Source organism: Hylobates moloch, unplaced genomic scaffold, assembly GCF_009828535.3.
Source record: "Hylobates moloch isolate HMO894 unplaced genomic scaffold, HMol_V3 SCAFFOLD_3, whole genome shotgun sequence".
Lineage (NCBI taxonomy): Eukaryota > Metazoa > Chordata > Mammalia > Primates > Hylobatidae > Hylobates > Hylobates moloch.
This window is the reverse complement of record NW_026652278.1, coordinates 172,854,521-172,872,413: the sequence shown is the minus strand read 5'-3', so window position 1 is coordinate 172,872,413 and position 17,893 is coordinate 172,854,521. Positions and strand designations below refer to the sequence as shown.

General features: G+C 42.1%; 1 protein-coding gene and 1 pseudogene across 1 annotated transcript in view; both read left to right on the top strand.

Moving 5' to 3' along the window:
• The window catches only part of CASP3 (caspase 3), a 120,831-nt gene that overhangs the window by 81,287 nt on the left and 21,651 nt on the right, over positions 1-17,893 (top strand). The gene's annotated exons all lie outside the window — the stretch shown is intronic.
• On the top strand, positions 7,917-8,555 carry LOC116480414 (H/ACA ribonucleoprotein complex subunit 1-like; annotated as a pseudogene).

The following is a 17,893-nucleotide window of genomic DNA, read 5'->3' as shown; positions in this document are numbered from 1 at the left end:
CCTATAATTTGCCAGTAAGCCACAAATTAAGATTGCATCTTATATACCAGCAGAGTAGCTTTAGCTTAGGAGGAGGGTGGGAAGGTTGGGGGGCTTTGAAGATTTAGGGGGACCTTGATAGAGAACTTTATAAGCCTCTTTCTCTTTAATAAAGACTTGTCTTACATCTTGCTGTCATTAAAGGCAGCTGTTTCTAGAATTTCAATCACTTAAGTACACCCACAAAACAGGAATTTGGAGATCTTCTTTTCCCTTCAATCTTCTTTTCCCCTCGACTTTAATTTGCCCAGTTATACCTCAGTGTTGTAACAGTACTGTGATACCTGGCACAGTGCTTTAATCTCATGATACCCTCTGTACTGACCTGAAGGAGACCTAAGAGTCCTTTCTCTTTTTGAGTTTGAATCATAGCCTTGATGTGGCTCTCGTTTTATGTCCTCGTTCCTAATGTAAAAGTGCTTAACTGCTTCTTGCTTGTATTGGGTAGCACTGGGATAAGATTTTAACTAGGTATTCTTGAATTACTTTTACAATAAACCAAGTCTATAATATTAAAAAAAAGAAAGAAAGAAAACAAAGCCTTATTGCTGGTATGGAGAAAGTTTGAGTGGTCTGGACAGAAGACTAAGCCAACCATAACATTCCCTTAAGCCAAAGCCTAATCCATAGCAAGGCCCTAATTCTCTTCAATTTTATGAAGGCCGAGAGAGATAAGGAAGCTACAGAAGAAAAGTCTGAAGTTAGCATAGGTTGGTTCATGAGGTTTAAGGAAGGAAGCCATCTCTATGATATAATAGCGCAAGATGAAGCTGCAAGTTCTGATGTAGAAGCTTCAGCAAGTTATCCAGAAGATCTGGCTAAGATCATTGATGAAAGTGGCTATGCTGAACAATGGATTGTCCATGTAGGTGAAATGGCCTTCTATTGGAAGAAGATGCCATCTAGGACTTTGGATAGAGAGGATAAGTCCATGTGTGGCTTCAAAGCTTCAAAGGAGCCAGCCACAGTGGCTCATGCCTGTAATCCCAGCACTCTAGAAGGCTGAAAGGCTGAGGTGGGAGAATTGCTTGAGCTTAGGAGTTTGAGACCAGCCTGGGCAACATGGTGAAACCCTGTCTCTACCAAAAAAAGAAAAAAAAATTAGCCAGGTATGGTGGTGTGTGCCTCTAGTCTCAGCTACTCAGGAGGCTGAGGTGGGGGGATCGCTTGAGCCCAGGAGGTCAAGACTGCAGTGGTCCAAGATCATGCCACTGCAATCCAGCCTAGACAACAGAGTAAGACTATATCTAAAAAAAAATAATAATAATAAAGAAAAATAAAAAAATAAAAATTCAAAGACAGGCTGACTCTCTTGTTAGAAGCCAATGCTCATTTGCCGTTCCATAAATCCTAGGGCACCTTTTAAGAATTATGCTAAATCTACTCTGCCTGTGCTGTATAAATGGAACAACAACACTTGGACGACATCACAGCTGTTTACCACGTGGGTTACTGAGTATTTTAATCCCACCTGTTGAGACCTACTGTTCAGAAAAAAAGATTCTTTTCAAATAGTTCAGCTTATTGACATTGTCACTGAAGAGCTCCAATGGAGATAGGGAAATGAATGCTGTTTTCATGCCTGCTAACACAACATCCATTCGGTAGCCCATGGACTGAGGTGTCATTTTGACTTTCAAGTCTTATTATTTGAGAAATATATTTTATAAGGCTGTTGCTGCCATAGATCATGATTCTCTTGATGGATCTGGGCAAAGTAAATTGGAAACCTTCTGGAAAGGATTCACTATTGTAGATATCATTAAGAACATTCATGAATCATGAGGGGAGGTAAAAATTGCAGCATTAATAGGAGTTTGGAAGAAGTTGATTCCAACTCTCATAAATGACTTTGAGGGGTTCAAGACCTTAGCAGAGGAACTAACCACAGTTGTGGTGGAGATAGCAAGAGAACTAGAATTACAAGTGGAGCCTGAAGATGTGAGTGAGTTGCTGCAGTCTTTTTTTTTTTTTGAGACGCAGTTTCACTCTTGTTGCCCAGGTTGGAGTGCAATGGCGCGACCTCAGCTCACTGCAACCTCTGCCTCCTGGGTTCAAGTGATTCTCCTGTCTCAGCCTCCTGAGTAGCTGGGATTACAGGCATGCACCACCACGCCCAGCTAATTTTGTATTTTTAGTAGAGACGGGGTTTCTCCATGTTGATCAGGCTGGTCTGAAACTCCCGACCTCAGGTGATCTGCCCACCTTGGCCTCCCAAAGTGCTGGGATTATAGGCATGAGCCACAGCGCCTGGCCAAATTGCTGCAATCTTAATGGATGAGGAGTTGCTTATTATGAATCAGCAAAGAAAGTGGTTTCTTGAGATGGAATCTACTCCTGGTGAAGATGCTGTGAACATTGTTGAAAGAACAACAAAGGACTTAGAATATTCCATAAACTTAGTTGATAGAGCAGTGGCAGAATTTGAGAGGATTGATTCCAATTTCGATATAAATTCTACTGTGGGTAAGATGCTATCAAACAGCATAGCATGCTACAGTGAAATCTTTTGTGAAAGGAAGAGTCAATCAATACGGCAAACTTCATTGTCATCTTATTTTAATAAATTGCCACATTCACTCCAGCCTTCAGCAGCCGTCACCCCGATCAGTCAGTAGCCGTCAACGCTGAGGCAGGACCGTCCACCAGCAAAACAATTATGGCTTCCTGAAGCCCCAGATGATGGTCAGCATTTTTTGGCCATCAAGTCTTTTCAAAGTAAGGTATGCACATTATGTTTTAGACTATTGCACTCTTAATTGACTACAATTTTTTGGCCATCAAGTCTTTTCAAAGTAAGGTATGTACATTATGTTTTAGACTATTGCACTCTTAATTGACTACAATTTTTTTTTTTTTTGAGATGGAGTCTCTGTCACCCAGGCTGGAGTGCGGTGGCGCGACCTTGGCTCACTGCAACCTCTGCCTCCCAGGTTCAAACAATTCTCCTGCCTCAGCCTTCGGAGTAGCTGGGACTACAGGTGCGCACCACCATGTTTTGTATTTTTGGTAGAGATGGAGTTTCACCATGTTGGCCAGGCTGGTCTCGAACTTCTGACCTCAGATGATCCGCCTGCCTCGTCCTCCCAAAGCCCTGGGATTACAGGCGTGAGCCACTGCGCCCAGCAACATAACTTTTATATGAGCCAGAAAGCAAAAAATTTCATGTGACTTGCTCTATTGTGATGACCTAGAACCAAACATGTAATATCTCCAAGGTATGCCTTTAGCCCTAAAAGCAGAGCTGGAGTACGGACTTGGGTGTGGGTGGTTTATTTGGGAAGTGATCCCAAGAAGTAAGAGTGAGAAGTGGGGGAGAGTGAGGCAGGCGAGAAGGAAAAGCCAAAATAGTGGCATGCTATTGAGGATGCTGCCATGGACTGTTTTCTGCAGGATCTTCTGAGAGGCTCATGAAAGTTATCCAGAACTGTCCACCTGAAACAGGAGCCTCGAGCATTTGCCCACCTGTCCACACTGTTTGAGGTCTTCCCCTGAGGCTGTTAACCTGCAAGTAACTGTTCCTGGGCTGTATTTGTGCTCAGGCAAAAATCCTACAATAATGGATTTGCCCTGGGGCAGAAAGTGTAGCTTGAGTTTGCTGGCAGCACAAGGGAAGCCTGCGCTTCCAAGGAGCTCCCCACAGTGGCTGAGACTGAATGAAAGGTGCACTGAGAAGACACGAGGCAGGTGCCACTGCACTGAGCAAAGGGAGCCATCCATCTCAGCCAGAGGACCCGTGCCCTGAATCCTGCGCTTGAGAACGTGCCTCTCTGGCCCTCCACGGACTGTACCCCGGTCCACCCAGAGATCTCATCCTCGCTTCTAGGCCACACTCCGGGCACTCAGGCCCCTGGCCAAACGTGCCTGAGCCTGCACTGCCTCTTCCCTGGGTCCATTTCAAAGGGCAATCTGTGGTTGTCCAAATGGTGCCCAAGGCTGTGCTGTCTGAAGGGGCGAGAATTGTGCATGGAACTTGCGTGGGGCCTAAGGAGTCCACACAGGGGTATGCCAGGCTTCTCAAGTGAGGGCAGGGCTATCTACAATGAAAGGGAAAAGCGTGGCCTGGGGCTGAGGATCAGCTCTCCCACATTTCTGTGCAGAGCATCAAGGAGTCTGAGAATTCTACACTCGACTTTGACCTTGTGGGTTATTATGGAGGTATATTTATCAAAGTAGGAGAACAGAACATACTTAGCTCTTTGTTAGCTTGATTTATAACTCATAATTATTAGACATTATGCAAATGTGGGCTGGAATTCATGTTCTGATTTTTGTGGCCTTGAGCTAAGGTAAAGGGACCAGGGAAATGGGCTTTATATTCTTGGATGGCTGCAGAGAATCCGTGACTTCATTAGCTTCTGTGACGACTCAAGGTTGTTACTAAAATCAACTGTGTATTATCTCTAAAAACCGAGGGATATTATTTAGGTCAGCAATTAGAAGGCATTAGACTCAAAATATCTATGAGTCAAAGGATATGAATGACTAAAAGCAAGAGGATTATTACCTCAAGGGGTGGAGGGTTGGACCTCAGGATATGACCTGTGAGATCCTTCCTGCTGGCTCAGTGCTGGCTGAACGTGGGGACAGAGAGTGCCAGGAACAACACATATCTGGGACAGGAGGGAATCCGGGGAGGAAGGCAAAGAGAAACAGGTCCTTTTTTGTTTGTATTGATACATGACAATTGTACATATTTGTAGGGTACACATGATATTTTGATACATGCATAAAATGTGTAGTGATCAAATCAGGATAATTTGCATATCCATTACCTCAAACATTTATCATTTATTTGTGTTGGGAACATTCCAAATCTTCTAGCCATTTTGAAATATATAATAAGTTATTGTTAACGATCGTCACCCTACTGTGCTGTTGAACACTAGAACTTCTTCTGTTCCTTCCATCTAACTGTATTTTTGTGCCCATTAACCAACTTCTGGGAAGGGTAAGGGGGTAGGGGGATGAAAAGGGCCCTTTTTAAGGCAAAGATAATCTTACGAGAAGGGAAGAAATTTTAGGAGGAAAAAAAAAGGTGGACCATGGGCTTAGAGCGGGCACTACAGAAATTGAATGGCAAAGAGAAAAAAACAACTTAGCAATGTGAAACTACATCTCAGTGTCATTCCTTTCACAGGTCCAATGTCTGATATTCTTTTGAGAAGCTGGATATGAAGTAGGACTCTTTCTTTGAGTCATATATTTTTATGATTATGATTATTATATTGAATGGTAGTTGACAATTATTGAGGACAATTATTGAGCTTTGACAAGCTCTCTTCAAAGGACTTTACATGGTTTTCTCCACTTCTCATTGTTAGTTATTCTTATTATTCCCATTTTGTAGATGAGGGATGCACAGGCAGCAAGCCTATATGGAGGCAGAGAGCAGCTAAGTAACCTGACCATGGCCCAACAGCAAACAAATGATGGGGCCACATGCAAATCCAGGCAGAACCCTTCTATTATATGAAGCTCAATGTTTTCTTGTTTTCATCTTGTTCTGAATACACCTATTTGCAAATGGGTTTTGAAGCTACTTTAAAACTTTCTGTGGCCAGGCGCTGTGGCTGACGCCTGTAATGCCAGCATTTTGGGAGGCCGAGGTGGGCGGACCGCCTGAGCTCAGGAGTTTGACACCATCCTGACCAACATGGTGAAACCCTGTCTCTACTAAAAATACAGAAAATTAGCCAGGCGTGGTGGCATGCACCTGTAATCGCAGCTACTCAGGAGGCTGAGGCAGGAGAATCGCTTGAACCCGGGAGAGGAAGGTTATGGTGAGCCGAGATCGCGTCACTGCACTTCAGCCTGGGCGACAGAGCGAGACTCTGTCTCAAAATAAATAAATAAATAAATAAACTTTTTGTTTACTTTTAAGATTTCAGAGCTTAGCTGTTGAATAAGGGGTGAGAGAATTCAGCAAGCATTTGGTGAGGACCTACAGCACTGGGGGACACCTAAAGACAACACAAGGAACAGGCAGGAGTTTATGTATATTTAAGTCACTGGACAGATTACAACATAAGGCAGAAAGTGGCAAGTGTTTTAAGAGAAGAGGTACAAAGTGCTGTGGGAACGCTAAAGTGGGGAAGATTATATCCTGGGGTTGTGGAAGGATCAGAGGAGTTTCAGGGAAAAAGTTGCATTGCACTATGGGTCTTGAAAGATGGATATGATTTTAAATGTTGAAGATTGGATTTTGAGCTCCTGGCTATGTCTGTAGATTGTATTCATACGTATTTTTATGTCTACTGATTTATTCTTAGTGCATTTTTTTTTTTTTTTTTGAGATAGAGTCTCGTTCTGTCGCCTAGGCTAGAGTGCAGTTGTGCGATCTCGGTTCACTGCAACCTCCGCCTCCCAGGTTCAAGTGATTCTCCTGTCTCAGCCCCCAAGTAGCTGGGATTACAGGCACCTGCCATCACGCCTGGCTACTTTTTTGTATTTTTAATACAGATGGGGTTTCACCGTGTTAGCCAGGATGGTCTCCATCTCCTGACCTCGTGATCCACCCGCCTCGGCCTCCCAAAGTGCTTGGATTACAGGCCTGAGCTACTGTGTCCAGCCCGTGCATTTTTTAAGTTAAAGTATTTATTGAGCATCTACTGTATATCATGTGCTGAGATAGGCACCAGGGGTGCAGGGAACATATGGCACAGTCTCTGCCCTCAATAACTTTCACTCTCATACATATGTATTAGGAAATCAATATGTATGTGGATATAAGATAGTATGATAGACATTGCAACAAATAATTATATGCTGTAAACCTATTTCATAGGATTTTAGACTTAAAGTACTTTCATCCTATTTCCAAAAAATACCTACTGCATAACCTTAAAGGGATTCTCAGTTTGAAATCATCATATAAACTGCAGTAGCATCTGCTGGTGAAATACCACTTTGTATCTATTAGAATAGTCCAAACAATAGGGAGAGAAGTGTGTTATTAGAGCTGTAAAAGGTATTGTCCAGAAATATCTGAAGACAAGAGGAAGTTCTATGGTAGGTTAATAAGATGACATCTAAACTGTTCTCTTAAAGCTATTGAAGTTCCACGAATATCTCACAGCACAAAGCTCAAGTGTATGCCAACAACTCCTCATGCCACAAGATGTGACACTCTACCAACCTCTTTTTGCAAAAGTTTCCAATTCTGTCTCCCATAAGACTACTTTTTATACCCACATATTCCCAATTTTATAGTGCAAGCAAAGACAAGATGGGAAGGGGGCTTCCATTTGTTGATGCCAGCTGCTCTGCGGATCAGGCCCTGCCCATGCATCCGTATTGGTTCTCTTTTATCCCCACGTCAGCCATAACACGTAAGCGTTAACATCCATTATACAGATGAGGAAACTGAAACTCTAAGAGAATATGCAATCTACCCAGAGTCACGCAGCTTGTATATGTAAGAGTTGGAATGAAAATCCAATCTGTGTGAGTCCCAAGTCCCCTTCCGCCATATGATTTCCATTTCATTTTGCAATCAATCATCCTGGCTGGGATATGTCTGCCCTAAAAGATAGTAAGCAGGAATACTTGCCTCTATACCTTAACCTAAAATCCATGGGTTTGCTTTTTGTATTTGGAGATGTCATAACATTACAAAATTTGATTTTATTTGAATAGCGAGTATTATACTACTCAGTCTAGAGATTTGTGACATTCCAGTCTAAACTGGGTGATAGCAATGAAGCTTCTTCGAGGTGACCAGCATGATTAATAAAGTAGAAATAAGTTGAATTGCTATGGAGTTGCTACTTCTGAATTTAAAGCTAGTTGAGATTAAGTATATGTTCAAAAAGATCTCTAGGGGTGTGTGTTCAAGACCAGGGCCAGAGGTGCACGTGGCGCCGGGAAGAGAGAGAATGTCTTTTCAGGGCGGAGGTCGTGGAGGCTTTGATCGAGGTGGTGGAGGTGGCGGTTTCAACCACGGCAGCAGCAGCAACCACATCTGAGGTGGAGGCGGTGGAAATATCAGGGGTGGCGACGGGAGGATTTGGACGAGGGGGTGGCCACAGAGGCTTTAACAAAGGCCAAGGCCAAGGACCTCCAGAACGTGTAGTCTTATTAGGAGAGTTCCTGCATCCCTGTGAAGATGACATAGTTTGTAAACGTATTACAGATGAAAGTAAGGGGCCTTATTTCAATGCTCCTATTTACTTAGAAAAAAAGAACAAATTGGAAAAGCGGATGAAATATTTGGACAACTTAGAGATTTTTATTTTTCCGTTAAAATGTCAGAAAACGAGAAGGCTTCATCCTTTAAAAAACTCTAGAAGTTTTATGTAGACCCATATAAGCTGCTGCCACGGCAGAGGTTTTTACCTCGACCTCCGGGTGAGAAACGACCTCCAAGATGTGGTGGCAGGGGAGGCCGAGGAGGGAGAACGGGAGGTGGCAGAGGTGGTGGCAGAAGTGGTGGTTTTAGAGGTGGAAGAGGCGGTGGAGGTGGGGGCTTCAGAGGAGGAAGAGGAGGTAGTGGTTTCAGAGGGAGAGGACGTTAAGTAAAACAGTTGACAGACATCACCAGTTGCCTTCTGTATTAACCTGTGTGATCTGTTTCTACTATGGATTGGAAACTTGTTTCTCAAGCAAGTCTTGAAGATCTTGGTCATTTTATGACAATGGATCTAAAATGTCAGCATCATGCAAAGTGCCACGGAATAGTGAATTTTGCTCTAAAAGAGTGTGAGCAAGTCTTTCTAATGTTTTGTACAGTGCCTGGCACTCTGTGGGTGCTTAATAAATGGACAGAGCTTTCATTAGAAGCATATTTGAATATTGAATATATATATATATATATATATATATATAAATTTTTTTTTTTTTTTTGAGACAGAGTCTCGCTCTGTCGCCCAGGCTGGAGTGCAGTGGCGCAATCTCGGCTCACTGCAAACTCTGCCTCCCGGGTTCAAGCAATTCTCCTGCCTCAGCCTCCTGAGTAGCTGGGATTACAGGCACCCGCCATCATGCCCAGCTAATTTTTATATTTTTAGTAGAGATGGGTTTTCACCATTTTGGTCAGGCTGGTCTCAAACCCCTGACCTCGTGATCCACCCGCCTCGGCCTCCCAAATTGCTGGGATTACAGGAGTGAGCCACCGTACCGGGCCTGAATTTTTAAAATAAAGTGTTTTATTCCCTTTAAAAAAAGATCTCTATAATCTTCCCTTGAATAATACAAACATTTTTTATTTTTTTACATATTTATTTATGGAACATAGTTGTAATTTTAAAACAGAATTTTTGCAAATTGTATTAAAATATATTAAAAACATACTACATTATGATCCAATGGAGTTTTTCACAGTAACTCAGTGTTAGTTTAAAATGTGAAATTCAATCAACATAATTCACCATATAATACAGTATGTATGTCAGTATAATGTATACTGAAAATGGAAAGAAGTAAATTTATCTTTGTTTTTTAATAAGATGAAATTAAAATTTTAATTAATTTTGGCCAGGCGCAGTGGCTCATGCCTGTAATCCCAGCACTTTGGGAGGCTGAGGCAGGTGGATCACAAGGTCAGGAGTTCAAGACCAGCCTGGCCAATATGGCATACCCCATCTCTACTAAAAATACAAAAATTAGCCGGGCGTGGTGGCAGGCACCTGTAATCGCAGCTACTCGGGAGGCTGAGGCAGGAGAATCGCTTGAACCTGGGAGGCAGAGGTTGCAGTGAGCCGAGATCATGCCATTGCACTCTAGCCTGGGCGATAAGAGCAAGACTCCGTCTCAAAAAGAAAAAAAGAATTAATGAATTTCAATGTTTATTTTAGATTCGGGAGGGTACCTATGCAGATTTATTACACTGGTGTATTGTGTGATGCTGAGAGTTGGGGTACGAATGATCCCATCGCCCAGGTAGTGGGCATAGCACCCGATAGTTTTTTAACTCCTGCCCCCCTCTCCCTCCCTTCCCCTGTAGTAGTCCCCGGTGTCTATTGTTGCTAACTTTATGTCCTTGAGTACCCACGCCTAAGTGAGTACATGCAGTATTTGGTTTTTTCTTCCTGTGTTAGTTCGCTTAGGATGGTGTCCTCTAGCTGCCCCAATGTGCTACAGAGGACATGATTCTTTCTTTTTGTGGTTGCCTAGTATTCCATGGTGTATATGGGCCACAATTTTATTTTCCCAGTCCACTGTTGATGGGCATTTAGGTTGATTTCATGTCTTTGCTATTGTGAATAGTGCTGCGATGAACATACCAGTGCATGTGTCTTTTTGGCAGAATGGTTTATTTTCCTTTGGATATATATGCAGTAATGGGATTGCTGAGTCAAATGGTAGTTCTGTTTTGAGTTCTTTGGAAAGTCTGAAAACAGCTTTCCACAGTGGCTGAACTAATTTACCATTCCTACCAGCAGTGCATAAGTGTTCCCCTTTCTCCTCAGCCTCACCAGCCTCTGTTATTTTTTGACTTTTTTTTTATTTTTTTGAGACAGAGTCTTGCTCTGTCGCCCAGGCTGGAGTGCAGTGGCACAATCTTGGCTCACTGCAACCTCCGCCTCCCGGGTTCAAGCGATTCTCCTGCCTCAGCCTCCCAAGTAGCTGGGACTACAGGTGCGTGCCACCATGCCCGGCTAATATTTTGTTTTTTTTAGTAGAGACGGGGTTTCACCATGTTAGCCAGGATGGTCTCGATCTCCTGACCTCATGATCCACCTGCCTCCGCCTCCCAAAGTGCTGGGATTACAGGCGTGAGCCACTGCACCCGGCCTATTTTTTGACTTTTTAATAATAGTCATTGTGGCTGGTGTGAGATGGTATCTCATTGTAGTTTGGATTTGCATATCTCTGATGGCTAGTGATATTGAGCATTTCCATGTTTGTTGACTTCTTGTATGTGTTCTTTTGAGAAGTGTCTCTGCATGTCTTTCGCCTCCTTTTTAATGGGGTTGTTTTTTGCTTGTTGAATTTAGTTCCCTGTAGATTTGGATATTAGACCTTCATCAGATGCATAGTTTGTGAATATTTTCTCCCATTCTGTGGGTTGTCTGTTTACTCTGTTGATACTTTCTCTTGCCGTGCAGAAGCTCTTTAGTTACGTCCTGGCCAGGCATGGTGGCTCATGCCTGTAATCCCAGCACTTTGGAAGGCAGAGGTGAGGGGAATGTTTGAGCCCAGGAGTCTGGGACCTGCCTAGGCAACATGGTGAAACCTCATCTCTAAAAAGAAAAAAAAATTAGCCAGACGTGGTGGTGTGCACCTGTAGGGGGGCAAATCACTTGAGCCCGGGAGGCGGAGATTGCAGTGAGCTGAGATTGTGCCACTGCACTTCAGCCTGGGAGATAGCATGAGACTCTACCCTGCCCTAAAAAGTTTTAATTAGGTCCCACTTACCAATCTTTGTTTTTGTGGCAATTGCTTTTGAGGACTTAGTCATAAATTCTTCCGCAAGGCTGATGTCCAGAATGGTATTTCCTAGGTTTTCTTGAATTCTTATAGTTTGAGGTTTACGTTTAAATAATTAATCCATTTTGAGTTAATTTTTTAATATAGTGAAAGGTAGGGGTCCTATTTCATTCTTCTGCATATGACTGGCCAGTTGTCCCAGCACCATTTATTGAATAGGGAGTCCTTTCCTCAGTGCTTATTTTTGTTGACTTTGTCAAAGATCAGATGGCTGTAGGTGTGTGGATTTATTTCTGGGCTCTTTATGCTGTTCCACTGGTCTCTGTTTGCACCAGAACCATGCTGTTTTGGGTACTGTAGGCTTATAGTATAGTTTGAAGTCAAGTAATGTAATGCTTCCAGCTTTGTTTTTTTTTGCTTAGGATTGATTTGGCTAGTTGGGCTCTTTTTTGGTTCCATATGAATTTTAAAATAGCTTCTGCTAACTCTGTGAAAAATGACATTGGTAGTTTGATAGGAATAGCATTGAATTTGTAAATTGCTTTGGGCAGTATGGCCATTTTAATAATATTGATCCTTCCAATCCATGGGCATGGCATGCTTTTTCATTTGGCAAACATTTTTTACATCAAACAATGTGTGATATCGATGTTTACATATGAGCAAATAAAACCCACCCTAAAATGCTAAGGTCATTTTCTCCGCTATCTCTTGAGAAAAAAAAAGAAAAAGATATTGAATAGCAACTGTAGGTATTAGGCAACCAGTATCAAGTAGATAAGATTTTCAAAGATGAATCAATCATAAACCTGCCTACAGCACAGATTAGCAATTAGTGTATTCAGACTCATCTACTTTTTTTTTTTTTTTTGAGACAGGGTCTCACTCTGTTGCCCAGGCTGGAGTGTAGTGGCATGATCATGGCTCACTGTAACCTTGACCTCCCAGGCTCAAGTGATCTTCCTGCCTTAGCCTTCTGAGACCACAGTGCCTGACGGTCTAAAATGAGCCTGCAGTATCACTGTGTCTTAACTCAAGTAAATTTCAGAAAGGGGTCAAACCCTTGTTTAAAGATAAATGTAAGCTGGATGTGGAGGCACATGTCTGTAGTCCCAGCTACTCAGGAAGCTGAAGGGGGAGGATCCCTTGAGCTCAGGAGTTTAAGACCAGACTGGCCACCACCACACCTGGCTAATTAAAAAAATTGTTTTTTTGTAGAGACAGAGTCTTCTTAACGTTGCCCAGGCCAGTGCATCTCCATTTTGACACAAAGACTAAGGACTATTTAAAAGGAATAGTGTTTTTAACTGAATCTGATCTGGAAGTCAGAAGACTCAAGTTCCATGAACAGTTTGTTTATTCTCCACATTCTTCCCCAAAATACCTAATATTATACTGTTCAATTTGTTTTTAACAGTGTGACTTTGGGGAAAAAATTATACATCTTAGGTTTTCTACCTGTAAAATAAAAATCATAGTACCATACTTATTTTTTTCCTTCCTAAAAATATTGTAAATGCAGCAAAAATTCCTGGTAGACTCACTTGCATGCAATGTGATTTATTATTTTTGTTGTTGTTTGTTTGCTTTTTGTCGTAACCGTACAGCCAACCTTCATGCTCTTCTCCCATCTCATGCTTTATTTTTGCCTTCTCCAGAGGGCTTGACTCTGATTAAAGAAAAACAAACCCCAGTTGAATTTTTATAGAATAGAGGAGCTGTGGGAAAGAAACAGGTGGGAGAGATATGGGGTTAAACGCAGGGTCAGGAGAAGACAGGTCAGAGGTTTGGATTTTGACCCTCTATAAAGGCTCATGTGGCTAATTTATGGAAATTTGGCTGAAACTCTCAACTAGAAACTTGCATGGTTTACTAGGCTGGTACCATCTCCCTCAGTTCCCACCATGCTGGCTACAAGGAAGTTTTGCTAGAAGGAAAAAACAAAAATCAAATTACACAATTATAAATCACAGATGAGCTACAACAGATTGATTTTAGTGAATTTCATGGCTTCCAGGTGTTGTCACTTAAATAACATGATGAATGCTCTTCATACCAAGGGTCTCACTCTCCCTGCCACTCAGTATCTCCATCACCATCACTTCTGCCCAGGTGGCCGCATTCCAGTTCCCGGCTCATCACAGAGCCTGGCGCCCTCCACTGGTGAAGCCACCCCTCCTCTGGTCTGGGCTTTGGAGTGGAAGACTTGTGTACCTGTCAGGAGCACTCAACCCATGAGCAGCAGATCTGAGTAGAAGCCAGATGGCTCTTCTGAACCACATTGGAGACTTAACTTGCAATAAGCTCATGTCAGGCAGTGCATCCTGTCCTCAGTGGAAATATTTCTCATCTCTCCAGGGGACTGGCCAGGTAATAAAGCCCTGGGAGGCAATGATCAAATTATCTAGAGACCCTCAGAGGGGAACAGAAATCACTGATGATTTTCCTGCCATCTCCTATCCCAGGTGAAACTGTGTGATTGTGAAGCAGCAAAAAGTCTAGGCACCTTGGGAGCAGGCTTCACTTCTCCAAGGTCAGCACAGGGAGGGGGTGGTCTGGTCAGCAGAAATGACCAGGAGATATACAGTGAAGGGACCAGACATGAGGGGAGACATGTCTTTGATGACTGTCTACCCAGCATCTGTGTCTTCACATAAGGAGGGCACAGGGCTGGGAAGAAATGCAGTGATTCAGCCCCAGGAGGAGGCCTTGCTCTGTCCTAGGCCCCAAGAGGGCAAGATTTGCCCTGTTGAATCTCCGGAGGAGTTGGTAGGAAGGTATGAGTGCCTGTCTTGAACTTGCACCCAGAGCAACCCCCCCGATCAGCAGAGGGTAAACTAACTTGAATTACACTTGAATTTCTTAGGAGATCAGGTCACAAAGGGCAAATAGTGGTCCAGAAACCAAAGTGTCTGATGGTCTAAAATGATCACTAGGGTTCATGTCTTAACATAAATAAATTTCAGAAAGGGGTCATACCCTTGTTTAAAGATAAGTGTAAGCTGGGTGTGGAGGCACATGTGTGTAGTCCCAGCTACTCAGGAGGCTGAGATGGGAAGATCCCTTGAGCTCAGGAGTTCAAGACTAGCCTGGGCAACATAGGAAGATCCTATCTCCATTTTTTTTTTAAAGGATAAACTTAAGCATATTAGAATTTTAAAGAGTTTATTTGAACAGACAGAGATTCATGGATCAGGCAGCTCCAAACTGAAAGTGGTTGGAGGATACACTGGAGGTGTTTGTAGGGAAGGCTTTTATAGGGTGAATGTAGAAGTAGAGTAGAGAAAGTATTTGGTGAAAATTTGGGCAGTTGCATTATTTGAACTATCCTGGTGGAAGGCCTCTCATTACACAGGTAATACTCAGCCAGACACTTGTGACGGGCTAAGCTTGTTTCATTTTGTCTGTGTAGGAACCCAGGCGATGGGAGCTATCTCAGCCTGATGGTCTTCTGTTAAGTTATTTTACACCTTCTCTTTGTGTCAGGGTAAGCGGAGGTCTTCCCCGCGAGGGTTCTTACCACCCTGTTTCCCTCAGCAAAGTGAAACCGTCCCTTTTGCCTCTGTAGGCAACCTTCTGAACAAGGGCTTTCCTAATATTCCTGTCTCATCTTATTTTATTGTATCCTCTTCTCTGTATCTTGTTTACATGCTTCTGGAACACTTATGTGTCTTGCACCCATCCCCTGCATTATTTAGGCAATCCTAAAAGAAGACTTCCAGGATGGATTGGTAGAGAACTGCTGGCATATTGAACCTTCTCTCTTTGTATCTGGAACTTTCATAATTACCTTAGTTCTCCATGCCAATTTTGCAATTATCTTTGTTCTCCACTTCAAAATACATGTACCTCTGACAGAAGCTGAGCACACAAAAGGCCTTGTCCAGTGGTACGTATGAGGCAGGAGACATGATATATTTAAAATTATTAGCTAAAAGCTTTCTGACACCAAAAGCATGGGCAACAAAAGAAAAAGATAAGTAAATTGGACTTCATCAAAATTTAAAACTTTTGTGCAATCAAAGGACAACCTGCAGAATGGAAGAAAATATTTCAAATAATATATTTGATAAGGGATCGATATCCAGAATACATAAAGAATTCTTACAACTCAACAATAAATAACCAAATTAAAAATATTCAAAGAACTTACATAGACATTTTCCCAAAGAAGATATACAAATGACCATCAAGCACATAAAGATGCTCAACATCACTGATTACTAAGGAAATCAAAACCACAATAAGATACCACTTCATACCCATTAAGATGGCAATTATCAAAAAACCAGGAAATAATAAGTTTTGGTGAGGATGTAGCCAAATCGGAACTCCTGTGCATTGCTGGTGGACTCATACAATGGTTTAGTCGTGGTGGAAAAGAGTACAGTGGCTCCTAAAAAAAATGGAACATAGAATTACCCCGAGTCATCAAGTCCACTTCTGGGTTTAAACCCACAAGCAGGGACTTCAACAGACATTTGCCAATTCATTTGCATAGCAGCATTATTATTGATAGCCAAAAGGTGGAAGCATTCATTGACAGAGGAATGGATAAACAAAATGCGGTACAGACATACAGTGGAATATTACTTAGCCTTAAAAAGAGACATTCTGATGCATGCGACGACATGGATGAGCCTTGACGTAAGGCTAAGTGAAAGAAGCTGGATACAAAAAACACTGCATGATTCCACTTATGTGAGGTATCTAGAATGTCATTTTCATAGAAACCAAAAGTAGAATGATGGTTCCCAGGTACTGGGAGGATAGAGTAATGAAGAGCTATTGTTTAATGGGTACAGAGTTTCAGTTCGGGAAGTTGAAAAGGAAAAAGCTCTAGAGATGATGGATGGTGATGACGGTTGTACAATCAGGTGATTGTGTATAGTGACGCTGAACTATGCACTTAGAAATGGCTAAAATGGCAAATTTTATGCTATGTATGTTTTGCCACAATAAAAATTAAAAGCTTTTTAAAATTAAAAGCTTTAGAAGAATTAATTAAAATAAAAGTAATTAAAGCTATTTTAAAATTAAAGCTAAAATGAATTCTCCCTCAATCCCAATAAGTATGTGCCAAAAGTGCTATTTCTGCTCTGATTATTCTACCTACTGTGAGTATCCATGTGTGACTTTTTGGCTAGTTCATAAAATAAACTTGAATGAGCATTAATTTTTTCTAATACTCTTCCTCTATCCACAAGCTACATTCTACACCCTGCAACTTGCAGACCACACGTGATACAGATGAATCATTTTTCTACTCCCTGTCCTAATTCCCTCTAGTATTGGTGTTTTATATACTACCTCCTGCTGCTCTAGGTCCAATCTCTGCGCAGTTTGATGTCTTGGTATTGGTAACTCTTGACCTGGGTAAGCAAAAAACACAATGAAATTGATGTTTTGTCTTTGAAGATTACCCTGGGATAGGAGAATCTTTGGGTGGTCCATCCATCTTCATTCATTCCTGTTAAAAATGTTAACAAGTGTTTTCTGGCTTAGCACTTTAAAGAAGGAGAATTTTATTAATTTATCAGCTGAATCGGCATTACAGCGGCTTATGAAGCATTTGCCATTGTTTGGGGTTACAGTGAGGATAACATGAAACACTTAATGAAAAACTTTCACAAAACCTGGTCTCTTTCCAACAGCTTAGCTATGTGAGAAGAGCTTTTGTAACATGACAACTCTAAAAATAAAACCGTTTTCAAGTTAAAGCTGTCCTTCCAGTTGCTGTTCCAAACTTTATCCCAAGAACTGAGGTACCGTTCAGTAAAAGGCAACTACAGGCTTCTCAACAATAAGGCTAAGTACTTGTTTTATGTTTTCTGGTGATGAATTTATTTCTTGTTTTTGAGTTTACAATGACAGTTATAAAAGTGATTGTCAATAATATTAGTATAATTTAATTTCTAATAGAATGAGTTTTCTATGTATGTGTTAGAGCTACGATATTCTTTTTTTTTTTTTTTTTTTTTTTGATGGAGTCTCACCCTGTCACCTTGGCTCAATGCAACCTCCACCTCCCGGGCTCAAATAGTTCTCCTGGCTCAGCCTCCCAAGTAGCTGGGATTACAGGCGCCCCCCACCACACCCATTTAATTTGTGTATTTTTAGTAGAGACAGTTTCACCATGTTGGCCAGGCTGGTCTCGAACTCCTAACCTCGTGATTTGCCTGCCTCAGCCTCCCAAAGTGTTGGGATTACAGATGTGAGCCACTGCACCCGGCTATAATTCTCCTGCCTCAGCCTCCCAAGTAGCTGGAATTACAGATGTGCACCACCACACCCAGCTAATTTTTAGTGGAGACGGGGTTTCACCATGCTGGCCAGGATGGTCTCTATCTCTTGATGTCATGATCTGCCTGCCTCAGCCTCCCAAAGTGCTGGGATTACAGGTGTGAGCCACTGCGCCCAGCTGATATTCTTAATAATATCAGAATTTGTTTTGTGCTCTATGATGATGATACTAGTGAACTGT